We start from the raw sequence: 23,751 nt of genomic DNA, 5'->3' as shown, positions 1-23,751 counted from the left end.
GGAAACTAAAGATCAAAAGGAAAGTCTTGTAGGAAGCAGGTAATAAATGACAGAATGTACTGTATGGGCAGTGAGAATTGGCCCTTTCAGCTTCTTTTAGGAATGGATGTCTGTAATGAAAGGCCATATTGTCCTTCTATAGTCTACATCACCTTTCTTTTCTTCTTTTCTTTCTTTTTTTTTTTTTTCTGGATTAGGTGAAGGATATGCATTAAACAGAAAAGGATTTGGACTTCCAATGCCTGGTCTTGTTCATGAAATCTCCTTAAGGGCTATGATTGTGTTTTTGCATTCCTTACACACGGTGGATGCCTAAAAATATCAACAGAATTCATGGAGTGGTATTAATTCCCATTTTGCTGCTCCTGTAGAGGATCTAAATAAGGAGGCGAGCATTCTCGTGCTATATTCAGTATCATTTATTGGCCTGTAAGAGCAGAGAGGCCACTTGTGTGTGATCTCCCGCCCGGGGGAGGAGCCCGAGGTCACTGCTTAGGGGAAACTGGCCCATTTAAACATGGTTGCAGGAGCAGCGCCTCTGTTTAGCATCTGTAACCTTCTTTGTTGTTCAGTTGCTGAGTCGTGTCCAACTCTTGTGACCATATGGACTGTAACTCACCGGGCTCCTCTGTCCATGGGATTTCCCAGGCAAAAATACTAGAGTGAGTTGTCATTTCCTTCTCACAAGGGATCTTCCCGACCCAGGAATCAAACCCACATCTCCTTCATTGGCAGGTGGATTCTTTACCACTGAGCCACCAGGGAAGCCCTCTTCAAGCAGGCCTCAATTATCAGCCCCTCAGGTTTCTTTCCTTTCTTTTCCCATAGTCAATGCTTTCTCATAGTCAAGGTCCCTCTGGTCTCACAGTTTTCTCTTGGGTGTTCCTAGAGTAATTTACTCATCCATGGCTCTCCCTAGTTCTTGATCTTGTTCTAATTTCTTCTCACCTCAGGGTTTGATCTCTTCTTAAACTAGGAAGTTTACCTGACATGCTAGGGGAAGTGTAACCTAAGGCAATCTCGTGATATTTTTTCAGACCCAGATTTTGTTTTTCCCAGCTGGAAGAACTATCATCTGTTTACTTCTCTATGAGGAGTTGGTATGATCGGCAGGCTTGTCTACAGACCACAAGCAACATGGGAACAAACCTAATGCTGATTAGCTCAGTAACCTGGAAAGCGACACTCAGAGGGCACATCATAAGAGAGATTCTACTGGATGCCAATTACATATAGTCACTCAACTGTACCACTTATAGCTGGATGGTAGCTCTCCAAGGCAGGATAGAAGCACGTATTTCTAATTTAGAAAACATTCCTAATGTGCAGTACCCATAGAGCTCAATGTGGGCCATTTGTCACATTAAAAAAGAGTTTGGTGCGGTCTTGCATCTCCTGTCCCCTGAATGCTCTATCAGTTTCCAGTAGCCTGAATTTGGCCTGCCTCCCAGTGCTGACCTAGTCAGGGGACAGAGTGACTTAGTCACTCCATTCCCTGACCTCTCCTCACTGTGTCGGCCAAAGTGGTAGCAGTCGAAATATTTGCTTTTCCTCCAAATATGAGGGTGTGTCACCTGTGAAGTGGAGATGAAGCTGACCGACTTGAATGGCATTCCAGTCAGGTAAAGTAGCACTTGCTATCTTCAAAGCTTCAGGAACTGACTTCTCTTTCTTTATCTACCTGTTGCTAGGTCCCTGATAGCCTTAAATGCCCATTCTCTCCTCCTCAGTGGATTTGTCAGTAGCAGAATAGAAACAAGCCCAAATCTTGCCAACAGCCCTGTAGCTAATGTCCTAACATAGCTCTCCTGGGGACCAGCACTTGAAATAATGGAGAACTGATAAGTCCTATTTACAACATTCCTTCCAGTGATCTTTAGCACTCCTAGGGCCTGGAGGCAGGATTTTCTGTTTAGTAGTTCCCTTAATGGGCTTCCCTGGTGGCTCAGACCATAAAAAAATCTGCCTGCACTGTGGGAGACATGAGTTCGATCCCTGGGTCGGCAAGATCCCCCAGAGGAGGGCATGACAACCACTCCAGTATTCTTGCCTGGAGAATACCCATGGACAGAGGGGGCTGGCAGGCTACAGTCCATATAGTCACAAAGAGTCAGACACGACTGAGTGACTTAGCACAGCACAGTTCCCTTAATGCTTAACCTTAGGAGCCCTTTAGAAGATGTGGGAAAGTGAATTGTATCATGGAACTCTTCTCTCTTGCTGTTTTGTTACTCCTAGGTTCTTTCTTATTTTTATCTTTAAGATTTATTTATTTAATTTTTTTGGCTGTGGTGCATTTTCGCTGCTGCACTTAGGCTTTCTCTAGTTGCGGTGAGCAGGGGCTATTCTTCGCTGTGGTGCACAGGCTTCTCATTGCTGTGACCTCTCTTGTGGAGCACAGGCTCTAGATATGTGGGCTTCAGTAGCTGCGGCACATAGGCTCAGTAGTTTCGGCTCATGGGGCTCTAGAGAGCTGACTCAATAGTTGTGGTGCACGGGCTTAGCTGCTCTGCAGCATGTGGGATCTTCCTGGACCAGGGATCAAACTGGTGTCCCTTGCATTGCAAATTCTTAACCACTGAACCACCAGGGAAGCCCACTCCTAGGTTCTTAAATTAATGGACTAAATAGCTGACAGATGAGCAAACGCTTATGAAGACTAACAGTTCAAGGCAATTATTGGATTCCAGTTGACTGGTGAAGATATTTATAGTTTAAGATTTTATAGGATGTCTTTAAAAGGGCATGATACAGGTTAAGCCTTGAACTCCAGTGAGAAAACTTATAGACAGAGGAGAGGAAGGTGCGTAGTAGCGTTGTAGAGTGCTCTTACTGGCTTGCTAGTTGGCTAGTTGGTTGCATGTCTCTCCCCAAGTCTGTGTTCAGTGACATCACATTAGCAGCATGAAATTAATCAGAGCAGGAATATTTACACCATGGAAATTGGTAAATGCTATAAATCCGGGCCTTTTACACATGGAGAGCTGGTTGTTAATATTTACCACTGGTGGTAAAGAAAGCAGAACACAAATGGAGAGATGGAAGTTAACAAGCCACATTCTGGAGTTAGTACTAGACTGGGATCAGGTTATATAGGATCTTACAGGGCAGACTGGCTTCATTTTATAGATACCGAGGAGTTGCTGATGGCTATATTAGCTGAGATGCTTTTCATTGCAAGCAATAGAAAAACTAAGTTCAATGTGGCTTAAACAATAAGGAGGATGTATTCTTACATAATAAGAATTTCAAGGAGGATGGCTGAGGGTTGGCTAATTCAGCAGTTCACCCAAGACCCAGATTCTTTGCATTTTTTTGCTCTGCCACCCTTAGTATGTCACCTTGTCCTCCAAACAGAACAGCAGTTCTAAATCCAGCCACACTCAGCAGCAGAAGAGAATCATTTCTTATTTCTCTTTGTCTCTTTGTAAGAGCAAGGAAGTCTAGTCGACTTCCTCAGATCTCACATTGGAGAGAATTTTATCATATTCCTAAGCCAGGCACTGGCAAGGGCAATGGAACCCCGTGATTAGTTTAGATCCATCAGTGTTTACTCATCTCCCTCCCACTCAGTCCCCACCCTTCGCTGGAGCCAATATCCCTGAAGCCCATGGCCACGCTGAAAAGGATGGCTGCCTAAACATGATCAGGATTCTACAAGCAAAGAGAGAGAAGGGGAATGGATACTGGTTAAGTGCCCAACATGCTGCTACAGCTTTTGAAAAGAAAGGAAAATAGCAATGAAACATTTTAGGAAGCATAATCTAGCAAAGGTATGCAAGCAGATAAAAGGCCTGGAAATAGACCCAGTTTTTATATATATATATAAAACTATATGCAGTTATTCTAAGTCTAGATGTGACTCTAGTATAGAGTCTGATATTTGCTACCAAAGCAATGGGTCTCAGCTGTCAATTTCTTCATTCATTTATTCACTCAATAGATATCTAATGAATGACTGCCATGGTTAAAGCAGTATGCCAGGTACTATAATTAAAAAATGGTGAACATTTACAATCTAATGGATGAAAAAAAGTAAATTTATAATTTAATTAAGTGTTATGAAGGAATCCATGATTTTTTTCTATTTTTTTAAATTGAAGTAAGGTTCACACTATGAAACGTGCAGATCTTCAGTACACAATTTGACATACAGGTGTAACAGCTATCACTGTCAAGATACAGAACATGTCTATCACCTCAAAAATTTCCCTTGTGCCCCCTTTCTATTCAATCTACCTCCACCAATATGCAGCTATAGCTCTGATTTCTGTCATCAAGGTTACTTTTGCCTGTTCTTGAATTTCATATAAATGGCTTCTTTCTCCTCAACAAATGATTTTGAGATTTATCCATTTGGTTGTGTTTAAATGGGGTTCATTTTTAAAGACTGTATTCCATTTTTTGACTAGTGTATTTGTCATTTTTCCATTGGTAGGCATCTGAAATGTTTCCAGTTTGGACCTGTTACGAATAATGCTATTATGAATATTTACATAAAAGCTTTTTGTGAACATGTTTTCATTTCTATTGGGTAAATATCTAGAAGTGGAATTGCTTGGTCATTTGTTTCCTTGGTGGCTCAGTGGTAAAGAATCTGCCTGCAATGCAGGAGACAGCCTGCAATGCAGGTACACATGGGTTTGACACCTAGTTTGAGAAGATCCCCTGGAGAAGGAAATGGCAACCTACTCCAGTATTCTTGCCTGGGAAATCCCATGGACAGAGGAGCCTGGTGGGCTATATAGTCCATGGGGTCACAAGAGTTGGACACGATTTAGTGACTAAACCAACAGTCACCACAGGGTAGGAAAACGTTTCACCTTATAAGAACCGTGGATATTTTTAAAAAATATAGATTCATGGTCCTCAATCCCAAGAATTCTGAGTTAGTCCTCTGAGGTTCCCAGGCACAAACAATATATAGTTTTTTAAACTCCACATAACCACTGGCTAAATTATAGTGATAGTAGTGAAAAGGAAGTTATTTTGGTTTGGTTTTCTTTTCTACCACAAAACCATATAAATGCAAACAATTGCTGTTTTTTTTTCCTGGTTAGCTGCAAAATAGCTTTCTCTGAACATTTCCCTCTAGTCTATCCATTGGCCCCAAGTGTTGAAATAATCTCTCCTTTTAGTTCCTCTGCAGAAAAGGCAAAGCTCTTTTTTTCCTGTTCCTGCATAAAGTGGAGTGAAAGGTCTGGGAACTCCTAGGAGCAGCCCTTGAAGTGAAGCAGCTCAGTTGTGTCCGACTCTTTGCGACCCCATGGACTGTAGCCCACCAGGCTCCTCTGTCCGTGGGATTCTCCAGGCAAGAATACTGGAGTGGGTTGCCTTCTGCAGGGGGTCTTCCCAACCCAGGGATCGAACCCAGATCTCCCACATTGCGGGCAGACACTTTAACCTCTGAGCTATTTGGTAAGCTTGGGAACTCCTTGGAGCAGCCCTTAGAATCACTAAAATGAGTAAACAGAAACAAGCCTTTAGGGAGGAGAAGAACTTTGTACTGAATGACAGATAAGGGTGTGTGGCCCTGGGTACACAGGTAGGGCCTTTTCTGCTGTTTTTTTTACTTTTTTTCCTTACTATTCTTTGAACTGTCAGAAAAAATAACCACCTGTGTTCTGGCTGCTGACAATGACACCGGACAGCTGTTTCAGAGAGTTTAGCATAGTGACAGCCTGAGTGACCACGCATCACTACAAAAGAGGTCCCCTGATCCTAGGCAGAGAAACTGACACACAGGAATAGGGAGTCACTTAATGGATCAGGGGTTGGCTGAGCGGGGACCAGAACCCAGGTGGCCTGGCTTCCAGCCCAGCTGACCACACTGCTACCCACACAGCCTGGGCTAACCCAAAACAAGCAGTCCATTGAGCAACTGCACAAACAACAATGAGTGATGGATGGTCAGAGCAAGAAACAGGCACAAAGCAACTGCAACTCCATCACTTCCTGGCCCCTAAACTTCCAGACAAGGCTGTAAAGTGTGGTCACTTAAATGAGTTTGACTAGCAACTTGGCCCAGCTTTCAAGTTTGGAAACTTTTCATAGACACTGCCAAAAGTAAAATTTGGCCTTGTACTGAGGGTGGAGCGTGACTTTGAACCTCATACCTGGTCCTAATAGTCTGTGGTAGTGGAGTCAAGACTAGAAAGACATAGTTAACAGATGGGCATAACCTGGTTCTGGGAGGGCCTTAGTGAAACAAGACAGCTTTAGATTTTTGAGACTCCTCATCTGTGGACCTTTCCTCCTACTTCAGATCTAGCTGGCAAAGGGGGTGGCTGTGACCTTAGTTTGGTCCCAGGCTCAAAATCTTCAAATCTAAACCTAGGGTATTACCAGGAGATATAGCTGTCCAGGAAGTTTCCTGTTTCAAGTGTCAATTTTATGGTCTTGAGTTGGATAATTCTCAAGTGTCTATGCTCCTCTCCTTCCCTTTAGAATCTGAGGACTTCAGAAAGTAGTCAGGGGATAGAAAAGTCGACTGTTTGTTTTTAAATAGGCCTAAAGTCCATTCTAAAGGAGATCAGTCCTGGGTGTTCTTTGGAAGGAATGATGCTAAAGCTGAAACTCCAGTACTTTGGTCACTTTATGGGAAGAGTTGACTCATTGGAAAAGACTGATGCTGGGAGGGATTGGGGGCAGGAGGAAAAGGGGACGACAGAGGATGAGATGGCTGGATGGCATCACTGACTCGATGGACGTGAGTTTGAGTGAACTCCGGGAGTTGGTGATGGACAGGGAGGCCTGGCGTGCTGCAATTCATGGGGTCGCAAAGAGTCAGACATGACCGAGCAACTGAACTGAACTGAACTGAAATGGGCACAACATTTTGAAAATGCAAACCAGTTGCCAGGATGTTAGGAATCTGAATTAAAATTCAGCATTTCTTTGGTCAGATTATAGCAGGGGGTGGCCCTATTTTGTGTTTGTCATAAAGAGATTGTTATTAAACAGCTCTTCTTATTTAAAACAGTCAACGTTTGTCTAATATTTTATTCACTCAACAAATGTGAAAGTCTGCTCTGTGCCAGGCAAGGCTTATGTTCTCATAGCCACAGGTCCTCCTACCTCACACAGCACTTAACGTGAGTTCTGCTTTATATAACATGGGCTTATCTGGTGGCTCAGATGGTAAAGAATCTGCCTGCAACTCGGTTCGATCCCTGGGTGGAGAAGATTCCCCTGGAGGAGGGAATGGCTACTCACTTGCCTGAAGCGTTCCATGGACAGAGGGACCTGGTGAGCTACAGTCCATGGCATTACAAAAAGCTGGACATCACTGAGCGACTAACACTTTCACTTTATCTGTTTTACCAAAGTGTAAGGCCCTTGATGCCTGGAATTATGTCTTATACGTTTTTGTGATCCCAATATCAATGAGCACAATGCCTTGTACACAGTAGGGACTCAATATTTGTGAATTGAACTATGCGATAGCATAGTTGTTGTTAAAAGGAGTTACCAAAAAAGCACAACATAACTTGTTTTGACTGCACTCTCTAAAGTAGATATAATTGTTGTGCAAGTAAATAAATATTGAGTGTTTATAGAGAAAAGCATGTTCACTACAGGAGTGAAGGAGAGAGAGTGCATAAATGGGTGGAGACTGATCTGGAAGAAGCATTGTTATTTTTCCTCAGGTCAGTCCAGAATGATCGTGTAGGGTAACTAGAATTTCAGTCTTCTGGTTCTCAGAGAATTTTCATCCCTCTCACCTTTCTAGAACTACCCCGCCTCTTTCTGCTTCTTCCCAAAGGGCTGTGTCCAACTGACTACACCTCAAAGTCTCAAGAGTCCACCCAGTACCCACCTAGCTCCGGCTCAAGAACTCTCCAGACCAGGGACTTTAGGAACACGCGCCAGGAAAACACGGGTTCAGGAGCGGGGCAAGCGCCAAACTGGTCACAGCGCGGGGAGCGGCGCTCAGGGCGGGGCTGTTACGGGGCGGGGCTGGGCCGGGCCGGGCCGGGCGGGGCGGGCGGGAGGAGGCTCGGGGGCCGCTTGGGTGTCACCACCAACCAGCTCCGGCCGGAAACTGGCGCTTGTTTCCGGCCGGACGGCCGAAAACCACCGATCCTGAACCAGCAGCCCAGAGTCCGAGTGGCGACCGAGTGTGGAGCAGGCAAAAAGCCACTGGGGAAGCCAGTCCAGATCAGTCCTGTCTGGCTCCAGCTCCTGATCCTGTGCGGAGCAGCAGCCGCGGTCTCAGTCTCAGCCAACGCCTCCGCCTCCATCGTCGACGGGGGAGGGGCCGGCCGGACCCCTGGGTCACAGCCGAGGAATGAGGAGAGGCAGCCGGGCCCCGCGCTCCGCCCCGGCCTAGGGCCTTGCCCCAGGAGCCGCGAGGGTAACGGAGCCCCCGCATTGTCACCCTCCCCCGTCTGTTCCCGCCCCTCCCGCCTCTTCAGACTCCCAAACTCTGACCCTCTGGTCGCCACTGTCCCTCTTCTCCTTTCTGATTGTATTTCACGCGGAGCCGTCTCCTTTCGGCACCCCCTCCTCGCCCTGACTGCTCCTTGCTTGGTTCCAACCTTTCTCCCGTTACTCCTCCCTTTCACCTGCGTCCCACCTTCCCAGCCCCCCTTCCCCGTTCGTGGCCTCCCTTCCTCAACTGTGCTGGGCAGTTTGGACGGTTCTCCTTGTCAGCTAGACTTTCGGGGAGGGATGGTGGAATTTTAAGGTGGCTAGGAGTGCCGGCTACTACTCTCATAGTACGATAAAGTTCATTTTAAAGTCTCGAAAGTAAAATGAGCAGAAACCAAACTGTTCTGCCATATCGGTAGTTAAACTGAGGTGCGTCCAGTAATGGAGGAAGGGAGCGAAAAAGAAGTGTGTATACGAGAAAGAGAGTGATAGAGAGATAGATTGATTTTATGGCAGGCTTATGAACTTTGGAAAAAAAAAAAAGTTGCCATGAGCCGATGGAAACTTTAGAAGCTGATGATGAGTAAGCCGGGGGCTGCGTGATCTCACTCCTCTTCTCATAATTACTAGGTTAACGGTGTGGCTCCGGTCGGGATGGAATGGGATTTGTTTACTGGGCCGGCGTATTTTTAGCTTGTCAGCTCACAAGGACCAGCGCTCTGAGTCTCTCTCCCCCCCTCTGTCTCTCTTCCTCTCTCTTTTTCTCACCCTTCTCTCTCTCTGTGTTTAGGTAGTCTCTGGAACCTAGGTGGCTTCTCTGGGCACAATAAATATAAAAATTAAACTAAAATAGATTTTATATAAGAGATTCTCCCCAACTCTTCAGGGAGTTTTCATGAATGCAAAGGCAAAAATTAGTGGACTTGTAGTTCATATATGTATAAATCCTTTTATAAAATCAGAAACGGGTAATTGTTTAGTCTTTGACTTATCGTACTGTATATTTAGATGTTAGAGGACGCTGGAACCCTTTGTCTTTCAACCTATTTCTAAAGTGAGAAAGGACAGAGGGAAGAAGTAGTAGGAAGGTGGGTCCATAAGGGTAGCTAGTCTTAAATCTTTTAAAAACATTTTCTATACTACTTAACTTTAAAAGAGAGAAGATTTCCTTCCTAATCAACGAGGTTGTATTCTTGACGGAGAAGACAGTAGGGACTTATGCTGGGTGGCTAGGGAGAATCAGACTTGTAATTAAACATTTGCTGTGCATAATTTACAAATGAATACATTATGGGCAAACAATTATACTCTTTGTCCTCATTGTTTTTCCCAGCCTTTCTTTTAAAGGTTAATAACCAACCTGCTGTGCTAGTCTATTGATATTTTGAAGGCTGGACAGAACTGTAAAGTAAATTGATGTTGTTCACGGGGAAGCCGAGTACCAGTCTGTTCTAATTTCCACTAGCTACCCGGCATGCCTCGGAGCACCTCCCTAAGTTGGTGGCCAGTTACTATGTACTTGGAGATTACAAATGAATACACATATTAGGTCATGCTAGGAGTAATTGAGAAGTTAAACGTACTGAAAAGATTTTCCAAAACTGAAATAGATTATTTTTCGATTTTTTCCATTTTGGATTATCAGCACCTTTCTACCGATAATCATCCATTAACATGAATGAATAGAATTGAACAGATACCTGCTTTGGACAGTATGCACTGAAGCAGGAAGGAAAGAAGGAAAATAGTTTCCAAACTACTGTCATTTTTGTTGTTGTTGTTGCCTACTTTGGCTTATCCCTTTCCTTTAATGTCAAAGACTTCCTTGTGAAAAAAAAGTAAACCTTTACCAAAGAAAGGTCTGTATACTGACTTGTATAAGGCAGGCTGACCAGTAATGGATGTTAATTATTGGTTGGACTTTGATGTAGTTATGTTGCCAGAAACTTGGAAATTTTCCTGACACTTTTTCCCCTTAATCTCTTTCTTTGGGGCTCCTATTGAAAATGATTTAGTTTGGAGGGAATATCTAATTTTTCAAAATTACACACACTGTTCCAGAGTCTGTTGACTATCAATAATTGTTTTAATTTGTGAGTTAGTTGGTGTCATTATTAGTGATGATATCTAGCACATTCAGCTTATATCTGTATTTAGCAACTTGCCCCAGTTGAACTACTTGTATTATTCCCAGGGTTGGGGTTAGGGGTAGGGATTGAAATGGTGAATAAAATCCTATAATAAGTGTAGGGCAACCCAATAGCCCATCACTATTTTCAGTTCTCAGAAGGCTTTGTTTGGAATTTTGAGTTTCAGTATATGTTACTAAGTGAATTATGATGGAATAACTCAGTATTAAAAATAAGTTTTCAGGTTGTTATGGGGCCACTTGTTAAAGTTTTAGAGCTCCTGAATGTCTCAAGCATGCTAAGTATGCTGGAAGAGGACATTGTAAGGGAGCACTTTTTCTCCTTACCGCAGACACTCATCCCATCAGGGAAAAAAATCCTGAAACAATGCTTTGAAGTGTGACTTCAGTAGTATCTTTCCCATGCAAGCTTAGGAGCTGTGGAATGGCAGCCTGGAATCCACTCAGCAGCCCCTGATAAGTGAGATAATTAAAATCAGTATAACTAGAATATAGATGGTATAACTAGAATATAGATGCAGAACAGTTTTTTCATGAATGCCTGAAATTAGTTGATTTTTCAGTATGATAGAAGAAGGAAGTTGATTTTTTTAAAGTAGTAAATCCTTACTGAATAATGATTGAACACTCCTATGGATAAGATAGTCTCCAAGCTCCAGTGACAGGCTTTGGGGAGATAAGAAAGATGTAATAAACAGGTGTTCTTGCCCTTGGGAGAAGGGTGATGTTGGGGAAGGCAGTATATAAATGAGAAGGCAGACTATAAGATTTAACATTTAGGAAAAAGCATGTAAACGAAACCACATTTAACGTGCTACAAATGGGATACGTGAAGACTAGAAAATTTTAAGTAAAGTGCAAATGAGGTAAATTAGAGAAGATTTGAATCAGGAAAATTTGAAATGGACTTGGGAGGTTATGGATTAGAGTCATAATGATGCGTGGGGTATGGAGTTAGGTGGATCTTGGTTCAAATCGTGGTTCTACTGTGACCTTGGACAGTTTACTTCTCCATCTTTATTCATATAATATATGTGAGCACGTAAGTGAAATAGTTATTTTGTGTTGGGAGTAAAAGGAAATAGATCTTCTGGGCAGAAAGTATAGAATGTACAGTGTGCAGTTATGGTATGAATGACTAAGTTGTGTTTGTGGGGAGAATAAATAAGAATGACTAGAGAAAATGTGGGTTGCTCAAGTCATGGGTAGAGCAGGCGAGAGGGTGGAGGGGACTCAGAGGCCAGACTCTGTTGGGTGTTGATGAAAGGGTCAATAGAGTCATTGTAGGTCCTTGAACAAAGGATGGATTTAGTGAGAAGTAGTGAGCCCTCTGGTCCAGGAACTCAGGGACAAGGCATGAAGCACCAATACATTGTGACTCTCCTTCTTTTCTGGAATATCCAGGCCTAAAGAGATCAGCCAGGAGATGTAAGATTCCTTGTAGAAGTCTTTGTATTCACACACCTTACTCACTATTTTGAACTCTGCTTGTTACTGTCTCGTATTGTACCAGCCTGTGAGGCAGTCGTGCAGCTATGATTGGATTCTCTTCAAGCTTATGTTAAGGACAGTGTTAAGTGCGCTTGACTTTCAGTTATCTCTGCTATTGTAGGGAGCACTAGTTTATGTAATTCAGAGCTTAAGAAATTTCTTGTTTTAAAAATCATACTTATTTTAGTGTTTGGGGATCATACTGATGGAATGAATTTGCATTTCTATCTCTAAACCTGAATTACCTGATAGGAAAATATACTGATAGACAAGAACCATCAGTCTTGAATTCAAAATTTTGCCTCAGAAATCCATAAAATGAACAGTCCATATAAGGATAATTAAGACTGGGCTACACTGAGTCTGTTAATGAAGACCGATTTCTTTTCAAAATCTCTGTGGGTCCAATGTGGCCTCTCAGCTGTCTGCTTTATTCCTAAGAGCGATTGGTAGAAGATGCCTATGTTACATTCTGAATAAGTCTTTACTCACAATATCTGGAGGAGTCCTGTTGCATCATACTGCCTTATTGAAGATTAAGCTGGCCTTTTCAAAGGTTTTGAGCTTTGTAAAGGCTCTGCAGGTATTAGCTCCTTTGAAAATCTATTAGATTTTTCCTCCTGAAGTAAACTTGTTGAAAATATGGCCAATTTAAGAAAAAAAGAGAAAAAGGAAGACAACGTGTCCACGCTTAAGTAAACCAAAAAAAAAAAAAAAAATCACCCAGTTCTTCCATCCTTGTTCTTTCATTTGACTTGTTTTCCTTCATCCTTGCCTACCCCAGCCTTCTCATAATCATTACTAAACTATGTGCTTGTGATGTCATGGGCACAGGATTATTATTTACCACTGAAGTCAGGAGATTGTATTTCTGAGCTAAAATTCAGAGGTGGAAAAATCAGGCATTTTCATTTATGCAGTTCAGGATTATTTGTAACTGTGTTTTTTAGAATTATGTCTTATACCTTAGACTATAAGAAATAGTTTTGCATAGGAGAGACCACTAAACTATTTTTTGTGACTTGCTGTTAATTTGGTTCTGTTAGGTGGTATGAAGAATCAGGAAAAATGACAATTTTTTGCCCTTGAGGAATTTACAGTCCAGTTGGGAGTAAGGGGAATAGGAAGAGGTGAATACCTACTGAGCCTCTTTATGCCAGAGAAAATTTTAAAATATGAAAGCATATTATCAATTGCATAATACAGATCTCAAACCATAAGTATTTGAGGAGAAGAATACTCAGGTAATTATGAGTGATATCACAGAGGAATTGTAGTTTACTCCAGATCTTTAGAAAATTGTATTAGGTGCAGGAAATGAAGATGAAGCAATTAACAAAAAAATAATTTCATTTTGGAGCTTGGAGAGATCAAGCAAAAACTTGGAAACAGGGATGTGTTTGGGATGTTCTTGGGGCAGTAATGAGACTGACCTGAGTTGCAGTGAATAGTCATAAAACAAAGATGGTTAGGTTGGTTTGGAGCTGTGTTTATAGAGGGTCTTAAAAGTCAGGCGTATAAGTTTAGATTTTAAATGATGGAAAACAGCTAACCACTGAGAATTTTTTATAGGATCATAAAATGATGATAACAGGAAATAGATTTGGCTTGGAAGGAAGGGAGGTGAGCACCTGGTGTGTATGAGGTGATGAGACCTGAGCTAGGGTTGTGGAGGGGAAAGAGTGAAAAAAAGATTGTGAAGGGAAAATTGAATTCAGTGAGGACTGGATGTGGAAGATGAAGGAGAGTGATCGATCAAACGTGACTATGGTGTTTTAAGCCTGGGTTTCTGAGACATTGACTGGAGTAAAGAAGTTGGGGAGGTTTCCTCATTTCTTAGGGAAATATGATGAGCTCAATTGGAAATGTTTTGGACTTAAAAAGTGGCAATGAAATGTCCAAATGAAAGCTGTTCCAGTTGTTAGAGATGAGCCTTAGCTGGTGGAGGTGGGGGTAAATAATGCTTGAAAGTATGGGTTTGGAGTTCATTAACATTGCTGTGATAGTTGTAGCCAAGAAATTGAATAAGCTCTCTGAAGACTAGAGTTTAGGGAAAGAGCAGAAGGCCACAGACAGTGGTACTGATAAGCACTACTGTTCTCTATTCAGGCCATCTTAATCGAGTTTTCCTTCTCCTTTCGTCTTTTCCATTCCTGTCTTCCCTACTCCATCAATCCTTTGAATGTGTCTTATCTTGTAAGCACTGTCTTAGGCACTGAGGAAACAGATAAATCAGACAAGGTCTCTGCCTACAGGGAGTTTATGGGTCTAGTGGGAGATAGATGTGTCAATATATAGATGAAGTGAAGTGTGATTGATGTTGTGAGAAAGGTATGTAGGGGGCAGTTCTGCCTTGGACGCTCAGAGGTTGGAAAGGGCCTCCCAGAAGAGATGATATTTGAGCTGAGTCTTGAAAGATGAGTTAAGGATGTACCCTACAGATTAGAGAGAGAAGTACACTCGAGGCCGAGAAAACAGCATGAATAAATGCTTAAAGGAACGAAACAGCCAGACTTCTTCAGGTGACTTTTAAGTAGTGATTAATATTATGGTTGGAGGACAGGGTTGGAGGTCAGGGATGATGCTGGAGAAGTAGGTAAGGCTGATCATGGACAGTTTTATCTTGTGCTGCATGAAATGATAAGCCATTTAAGGGTTTTTAAACATTGGGTGATAAAGTTTCATGTTCTAGAAAGATTATTTTGTCAGTGGTATAGAGAGAGTAGATTGGAGAGGAACAGAGCAAAAGACTTTTGAAATAACTTACTAATACATTTTTTGTTGAGTGATCATGTTTGTAGAAATAGAATCAGAGAACAAGAGGGACTGTTCCCCTTTCTTAGTCTCCCCCACTGATTTTCAGATGGAATACCTGAGATTTACTCTGGATCACAGAAGTAGTGAAGTGATGGCTTAGTCTGAAATTCAGTATTCATGGCTGTAATGTAGTGGGTGATTAATAAATATTAGTTCACCTCTCTAATTCCCTCCCAAGTCCCGTTGCAGTGTTTGTTCCATTCTGCCACACTGCATTGTGCTTGAAGACAGAAGGACTTCTGTCATTTCATTCCATCGTCCTTTATTCTAGTCGAGAGTGAGCAGTGGTATTTTCCCGGGTCTGACTGAGGAATATCTGCCCTGAAAGTGCCATGGGGATTTGGGGCTTTGGCCTGGGGCAGTTGGACACCCTGGAGTGGAGTGACTAGGATGTTAGAATTCTTCAGTGATTCAAGTGATTCAGATTTGGAGGGATGTCAAGGTATTTGTTTTATTGTGTGTGTGCAGATGTATTTATCTCTCCTGCTAAGTTCCCTTCTAGTTTTCTTTTAAACTTAGTTTTAAGCTGTATCAATGAAACTTTGGTAAAAGAAATGTTATGATAAATTGGGTACCAGCAAAAAGTATATATATAAAAAAAAGATGTATCATTATTCTTGGATTCTACCTCTCTCTTCCCCATGTTTTTAATGTCATTGGGTTTTTGTGAAGGTAAATTGTTTGGGCTTAAAGTGCAATGTAAGAATTTGGATTTTGTGTTTTAAGTCTTTTTTTGCTGGAGAAGAACAGAATAGGATAGAGGACATCTTAGAGGTCCTTAGGTTCCCCTGGGGAAAGCTGGAACATGAGGGGACTGTGGAAGGATGGATATCTTCCATTGACAAGCCTTCATCAAAACTGATTTATGAGTTCCTTACTCTTTCCTCTGGGTTCTGTCAACATCTTCTCTAGAGAAAGGCCTTGGATTGGATAGTATCCACTTTAGCAGAGCTGCCAATTCTTAATTCTTTCTCAAGTGGGCAAGGGTACATTTTGTTTTTGTTTGTGAGTGTTTGGGGGAGGGTTGGAGAGAGAGGAGGTACAGAATAGCTACTCATAGTGAGTCTTTATCTGAATTCCTATGTAACTGGAAGTTTCCTTGGCTTTGTTTTAGGACAGATGACTTGGTTACGCAGGCATTTAAGTTACGTGGGAAGGTGGTTCTCACTCCCTTCAGTTATCTGATCTAGGATGGCAATAAATACTTTTTCTTGTCCGTATTTGTCAGCCTCCGCCCACTGCCCCCCCACCCCCCACCCCCCGACTTTGCTCTCAGTGCTTTTTGTGCACACTGGGTGAGGGATATGAAGGATCCTCTTCACCCTAAAATGGAGCTTGTCAAGTGTTCTCTTGAAGTTTAGGGGAACCTAAGCCAGCTCCTGATTACTCTTGTGTTAATGACTCCCCTATTCTTCCAGTCTCTGGGCCCTTTCTTAATTTGAACATTTTGAATAATAAGATATTTTAAATATTTTGGAACGTTCAGGGGAAAAAACCCTAACGTAACTTTGAGCCCACAACCCAGATTTAGTGGATATTAACATTTTGCAGGTTTATTTTAGATTTCTCACTGTCTTTAAGATAAAAACTGTTAAGTATTAGATATAGCCAAAGTCCTACTCTGCATCCTTATCCCCTTCTTCTTTCCTGAGAAATGAATACTGGCCTAAATTGGTATGTATCATTGCATGTTTTATACTTTAAAAAAACTGTGTAATGTAGGCGCAAGCAACATATAGTTTTATTTTGAAATCAAAAGTGAAAATCAGAATCATACTGCAGGTATTTTTTGCAACCCTGTCTCTCAGTGCTGTTTTTCAGAATTATTTACATGTAGATCTAGTTCATTTAATCACCTGATCTTTACGCCTATTTCCTCCACTGCCCTCCTCACTTGTCTTGTGAAATAGTCCTACCATCAAAGTCCCAGTTTAAACCCTATCTTCCATGAAAACCTTCCTGATTTTTTCCTCCTCCTGCAAGCTGTGATCTTTCCTGTTTCTGAAGCCGCCTATCATTTTATTGATGCTGATCTGGTCGTAGTTGTGTATTTTTGTATTTTAGTTTATTTATGGCCTTGGCTTGCCTCTTATATTGTGAGCTCCTTGAAAGCAGATAAGTAATTTCTTTTATCTTTGTATCCCTCATGGCACTTGCCACAGTAACAAAAACATATTAGGCATTTAGTCACTATTAGTGACTAAATGGTTAATTAATGAATAAAACAATAAAAACAGTCCTCTGAGTTGGTGAGCTGGGTAATTATGAGCAGTATAGTGTGGCCTTTATGAAAAATAAAGCTTATAAAGAAACATTCAGCACTGTAAATTATATAAAAATGTACATAAATGTTGAGTGCATTCAAGACTGACTTCCTGTAGGAGATGAGAGCAAACATTCCTGAGAAGTGAAATGAGAATTGATTGGTGATATCATCCCAATGAGGAAACTCCTGGGAATTGATCCTGATGGCATTTGAGGCAGTGTACTTCTGTGGCCAGACTCATTTCACTAGCTATCAAATTCTGCTATTGTCATCAAGGCCTTGACACCTTCGCTGGAGATTTACATTGGTGATGAGAAAAAGCAGCCTATCTGTTCACTTAATAAATACTGCTGAGAAACAAGAATTCTTTGGCCTGTAAAAAAGAAGGCCTAATAAATGTACACATTTGTGTGTATATGTAATATACTTTTAACAGCACCATTTTTATCGATGAGACCAGATTGTATCTCAGCAAAATATTCTTAAGCTTTTATTCTGGAATGTGTAGTACCAACATAACATTGTTTAGGCCTCACCAAAGCCCTTCCCTCCCCTGCCAGAAAGAAATTAAATGTTAAGTTGAACTGTAATGAAATTGCAATTTTATAGATAAAATAAGTCATATATCACCAATGGTTATTCTTCAAACTTATGTTTAGGTTGTTATGTTTAATGATTATTGTGTTAAATGGTAATTGCTTAAGCTTGTATTTAATGGTCATTGCTTAAACTGTGGTTAAACTTAATAGGTCAGGTCTGATTTCCTGTTGGGCTTCTGAAGAACATTATCACAGACCTTTTTGAAGTGAATAATTCCAACTCTATTTATAATTCTAAAATGCACTTCTGAACTTTGCAACAGATTTTCTTTTTGTAGTTATCTTTAGCTCCAATTTTTGATAAAACGTTCTTATTTCTCAGCAGACATTTAATATATTGGGGAAGGTTGTGGGGGAGTGTGTGAGGGTTTTAGGGCATACAACCTCATCTCAGGAAAATGAGCCTGAGATGAAAATTCTTGCTGTCAGTAGCTGTAATACATGTAATTGATTGAGTTGATTTTAATGAGCTTACGACGTTTGAGTAAATGACTCCCCCACGATCATTTCCTGCCACCCTCTTATGTCTCTTCTCTAGTCTTGATAAGGGAGATCTGGGGTGGTAGGGAAAACCAGGGAAGAGAAAATTTCTTGTCACCATTGACTTTATCTGGAGACTTAGCAGGGAAGAGTGTAAGAGCCCTAACTCCTGGCACCAGATTCCTACCTGTGGTTCCCCCAACAGTTCTTAGGTTAAAAGGGAAGAGGAATGCGGATGTCAGGGTAAAGAGCAAAGAAACAGTGTAGATAGTGGGAGTTAACAGATATCATAGAATTAGAAATGGGGGAAAAGGGATGTGCGTACAGATTTAAAGAGGTTCTGTTTCCTCCTGTCATTCCAAACCTGGCTTAGAATTCTTTATAAACCTTGTACCTTAACTATACCAAAGGTGTATCGAGGAGGCCACACCAGCTTTGAAAGTATCATCTTGTGTTCTAAAATCATTCTTTGAAAAGTCAGGTCATTTTAAATGAGGTGGTCTACTAGCGCCATTTGAATCATTAATAACTGACTTCAAAGGAAAAGAATTTATCTAAGGCTTTAGAACTAGTCAGTCTTGTTATTTACATGAGGATAGTCCCATGTGAGGAACTGAGGCAAGATAATGGGAATATATAATAATGCTAACAAAAATATTTTAGATAGTATGCTCTCATTTCTTGTAAAAACTTTCCTGCTCTTTTAAGTTCCTTTGTGAGTATTTGCTTTCATCATTGAACTGGGAGCTCACCTGGCTGAGTGCTTAGACTCTTCATTTTCTGAAAATTTCCCTTAGTACTAGGGGCAAGATTATCTAATATGAGGAATACTTGGTCCCTGTTTACTGACCTGGGATAAAGACTTCCCAGACTCCTCAAAATTCTGAAAATAGAATTTGAGAGTTAGGCTTAAGATTTGCTGCATCCTAACTTCTTCGGCTGCCTAAAGTAAATTCCCAGCTATTTGATACAAGGTTGCCTTTCATTTTAATGTTAAGTTCCTTCTGTCACACATCTCTGTAATTTTTTATAGTATTCTAGTTCATTATGGAAATTAAGATTGAAAAAAGTCATCTGTGCAGACTTCCCTTGATGTTTGCTTCCTGGCTGAGATGATAAATTCCTTTTTACTGAACACGTGTTGTGTACTGGAATTTGGACAAGATGCTCTAAGGAGATGCCAAGGTTATGTTACCTACTAAATAAACTAAACAAGTATTAGGAGAATTGGCTCCTTGGGAATTTATATTCTGGGTTAAAATAGGATACACACACACAGACACACATTTTTAGAAGAAAGAAAAACAGACTGTGTAGTATTATGTGTAATCTCACATAGTATTTTAGAATGGAAAAGGGATTTACATATTGTCATCATTTTCTGGGCGAGGAAAATGAGGCCCAGAATATTTAAATGACTTGTTCAAGGTAGTTACCCTCACCAACAAACATTTTATTGGATATCTGCCCTCTGAAAAGTTAGGTCTCAGGTATGGAAAGATTAAAATCCTCAAGAACTTAATAATTAGTTATGAAGGCTGAATGTTTGCATAAAAAGATAACTAGTAGTACAAAGTCATGGGTATTAAGTGTCAATACCCATGACATTACATGTACTCTCCAACCCCCAGCTTTGAAGATAAAATAGTCCTTCCCCCTGCTTGTAGGTAGATTGCTTTGGTTACAAACTGTAGGTGAAGTAGCCTCAAAGGCTGCATTAGTCTTTTTAGGGTAAAGGGATAGAGATATATAGTTATACAGAAGTTTAGAGAGAGTGGATAGGGAACATTTGTATCCTTAGGATAATGTAGGCCTTGGAGAAGAGAGAAGACTGAATAAGTGGAGAGGGGAACATTCAAGGAATGAGAGCAGGGAGCTGAGCCTGTCTTGAGGGGGCAGAACAAGTAGACGCAGTGTTTCATTTAGGAGAGCAATGAGATTAATAAAGTTGGAGAGTTAGATGAACTGGGGAGGACCTTAAATTCCATGTAGAGGATTTCAGTTTATCTTTACAACGAAAAATCCTTGAGCAGGGAATTGTATATGTAAATTAGTATTTTCAGAAAATTGTTTCAGCCATGTGGTGTGAAATGGAAGGAGAGAGAGCAGTTAGAAGACTGTTAAATTCTGGGAAAGGAGTCTTTACAGGGATGATGGGAATGGAGAAAGGGGAGAGATTCAAGTGATTTGAAGAAAACTAAACAGCATTTGGTAACTGCTTTTATAGGAAAGGGATAGATAACAATGCACCTGTTTTTAATCTGGGTTATAGCAATAGGGGAGCTGGGTTTGCATGGTTTCTAATACATTTATTCTCCAAAGGAATGCCTCGGTGGAAAAAAGCACAGAGTCTAGCCCAACATTCAGATCATACTGAGTACAGAGTTTAAGTGACTTGGTTTGCATGCCTCGTAAGTAGTGGAACTTGGTGTAGAGCCCATGCTTTTGACTGTTGTCCAGTGCTATTTATATTATATACAGCTTATGAGGAGGTGGGTCAAGTGGTTAAAACACAGAGCCTGGAAGTGAAATGGGAAGTTGAAGACCACATTATGATGAGGTTTAACCACAAGCCGTTTCAGTTCTACATAGGTTTTCCTTGTATTTAGGCTCTAAATGTGTATAGTTCTCTCAGGCTCACAGTGTTACAATGACCTGGGTTTCTTAGAACCATCTTCTGAGTTTCACTTCCTCACAGTCAAGGAAAAAAATTTCCTTTAGATTTTGGACTTAATTGCATATACTCTCTGACCCCCAATTTTTGAAGATAAAATAGTCCTTTCCCCTGCTTGTAGGTAGGTTGCTTTGCTTACAAACTATAGATGAAGTAACCTCAGAGGCCACCTTAGTCTTTTTGGAGTAAAGGGAGGAGGAGAGCTTTGGACCTGAATCTTTCAGGCTTATTTACTCTGTCAGCAGTTACGAACAGTTTCCTTACACAGATCTTATTACCTAAAAAGGGCTGTAAATTGTATGGATCAATATGGTATTTTTGCTAATGGTATGTTTTTAGAGGATCAAATGGCCTTGTGAAAAATCATCTATATTTTGTTTTTAAATATGCAGTCAGGTATATTTAAGGTATGACTCTTTCTTACACCTTTGTTTCCTTTCCTTTTCTTTCCCCTTCTACCAGACTTTTATCAGATGTGGTAACAGATACCTGCAGACTCAAAATAGCATTTTCTGGATCAGCTAACACTTTACTTTATCTGCTGTAAGGGTCTGGCACTGTTATATAATTTCATTAGCCAAGATTAAATATTTCTAGATTTTATGCTAAGTCCCTACTAGCCACTGTATTCCAACGTTTGGCTTCTACAGTTCTTATCCTATCTTAATCCTTGCCATGACTCTTCTTTTATAACTTTTTTTGGGTATGTCATTTTAATTATTTATTATTTAGGCTGTACTGGGTCTTTGTTGCGGAGAGCAGGGTCTACTAGCTGCGGGGCGCAGGCTTCTCACTGCGGTGGCTTCTCTTGTTGCAGAGCACGGGCTCTAGGGCCTGCAGGCTTCGAAAGCTGTGGCTCCCAGGCTCTAGAGCACAGGCTCAGTAGTTGTGCTGCATGGGCTTGGTTGCTCCACAGCACGTGGGATTTTCCTGCATCGGGATCTGTCTTGTATTCTACATTGGCAGGCAGGTTACTGAGCCCTTCTTTTGTTAAAAAAAAAAAAGGAAGCCCTTCTTTTATAACTTTTGCCCTGGCTAGGGAATAAAGGGGAGAAAACTTTACTATTCAATAGTGAAGACCCTAGGCTGAGTTATACTAAGGGCTTTATATAATCACCTCATTTATTACTAATAACAGCTCCATAGGTTAGATGTTCTTATACCTGCTTGCAGATAATTCATCCAGAGTATTTATTACTACGTCAATATTAATTCACCAGGATATGTTGGCACAGTTTAAGGTGCTGAGGGATATCACAGTGAATATCAGATAAGGTTCCTGCTAAGGCATAGATAAGTTAAATAACTTGTGCAAGGTGCCATAGCAAGAAGGTGGCAGAGCTAGGATTTAAATATAGATCTGATGGATTCCAAAGGGAGTGTCTGCAACAGTTTTTATAATATGCTTCCATTTACATATACTACGTGTTCTCTGTAATTGCTCATATCAAGTTGTAAAAATAGGTGAGTTCCCCCAGTATTTCTTTTTTAAGGGTTCTTGATGAGTCCAAGAAAGAAATATGCCTTGGGGCTGGCAAGAACAGCTGCACAATTATTTTCCTCTCTTCCCCCCTCTTCTCCCCACTCTGAACCCACTCATCAGTTCAGTTCAGTCGCTCAGTTGTGTCCGACTCTTTGTGACCCCATGAATCGCAACACACTAGCCCTCCCTGTCCATCACCAACTCCTGGAGTTCACTCAAACTCACGTCCATCGAGTCAGTGATGCCATCCAGCCATCTCATCCTTGGTTATCCCCTTCTTCTCCTGCCCCCGATCCCTCCCAGCATCAAAGTCTTTTCCAATGAGTCAACTCTTCGCATGAGGTGGCCAAAGTACTGGAGTTTCAGCTTTAGCATCATTCCTTCCAAAGAAATCCCAGGGCTGATCTTCAGAATGGACTGGTTGGATCTCCTTGCAGTCCAAGGGACCCTCAAGAGTCTTCTCCAACACCACAGTTCAAACACATCAATTCTTCGGCGCTCAGTCTGAACCCACTCATACCTGGGTATAAACTGGACAGCCTGACCTGCTTTGGCATTTGGATGTGTTTGTGCTTTGAGGACTAGGAGAGTTGTTTCTTTGACTTCATTGCCCATTTGCAAGTTCTTTCTTGTAGCACAATGATGAGTAATATGTTGTTAACATTGTAATGTGGTCATGCCAGTTGGATTTTTTTTTTTTTTTTCCTTTTCCCTTGGTTCTTTCTGATTAGTGTGTGACTCTTGGGTCAGACTTGCTTTCCACAGCTCATTCAAGCAGAGAAGACTTTCTGTATTCAGAGGACTAGAAAATAGTCTCGAGGTTGGGAAGACTATTAAAATTCAATGTCTTCTGCCCAGCTGAAATTCAGTTTTGTTGGCATTTGGGGTTTATTCTTTAGCAAGTGTGATCCAAGAAAGTACTTGTTAGATTAAGGCCATTATTACTATGTGCCGTATTTGGAATGAGCAGTGTTCTGGAGTTAGCAGCTTAAAAATAGGCACAGGGTTTTTTTTCATGGGCATTACATAGTAGAAAGCATTAAAAGATGCTTAAATCTGTGAGAGTGATGTGCTGAATTTCTAGTAGGAACTGAATTCTAAGAACTAATCAGGTGGGATCAAGGTTGTAAGTGTTAAAACTAGTACTGGGGATCCAGTCAATTTAGCATTTTGATTCCAGGAATTTCTGGGCATGGCTCATGAGGTTAATGAGGTGATTTATACGGGTGTGTCTAGCCTAGTGCTTGGTACTTGATTGGTGCACAATAAATGTTAGTTAAATCTTTAAAAGATACTTGAATACAGAGTTTGTCAGTTTGTCTTTCTAGAGCAGCTTCTTCATCATTAAGTATTCCTTTTGAAGAATATTTGTTGAGCCTTTAACTGTGGATAAAGCATTTGGGACAGATTTTTAATAGC

At 41.1% G+C, this 23,751-nt stretch overlaps 1 protein-coding gene across 3 annotated transcripts in view; it reads left to right on the top strand.

Moving 5' to 3' along the window:
* OTUD7B (OTU deubiquitinase 7B) overlaps nt 1-23,751 on the top strand; it is a 153,490-nt gene that overhangs the window by 87,742 nt on the left and 41,997 nt on the right. The window contains exon 1 of one of the 3 annotated variants that reach the window (XM_069573959.1): nt 7,973-8,356. The exons of 1 other annotated variant lie outside the window; for it this stretch is intronic. The gene's annotated coding sequence lies outside the window, so the exon portion shown is untranslated. Of the gene's footprint in view, nt 1-7,972; nt 8,357-23,751 lie in introns of those variants that run through there. One more of the 3 variants, XM_069573978.1, reaches the window with a different exon arrangement.

This window comes from Ovis canadensis, chromosome 1 (assembly GCF_042477335.2).
Source record: "Ovis canadensis isolate MfBH-ARS-UI-01 breed Bighorn chromosome 1, ARS-UI_OviCan_v2, whole genome shotgun sequence".
Taxonomy (NCBI): domain Eukaryota; kingdom Metazoa; phylum Chordata; class Mammalia; order Artiodactyla; family Bovidae; genus Ovis; species Ovis canadensis.
Note: the sequence above shows the minus strand (reverse complement) of the source record. Positions and strands in the feature narration are given on the sequence as shown.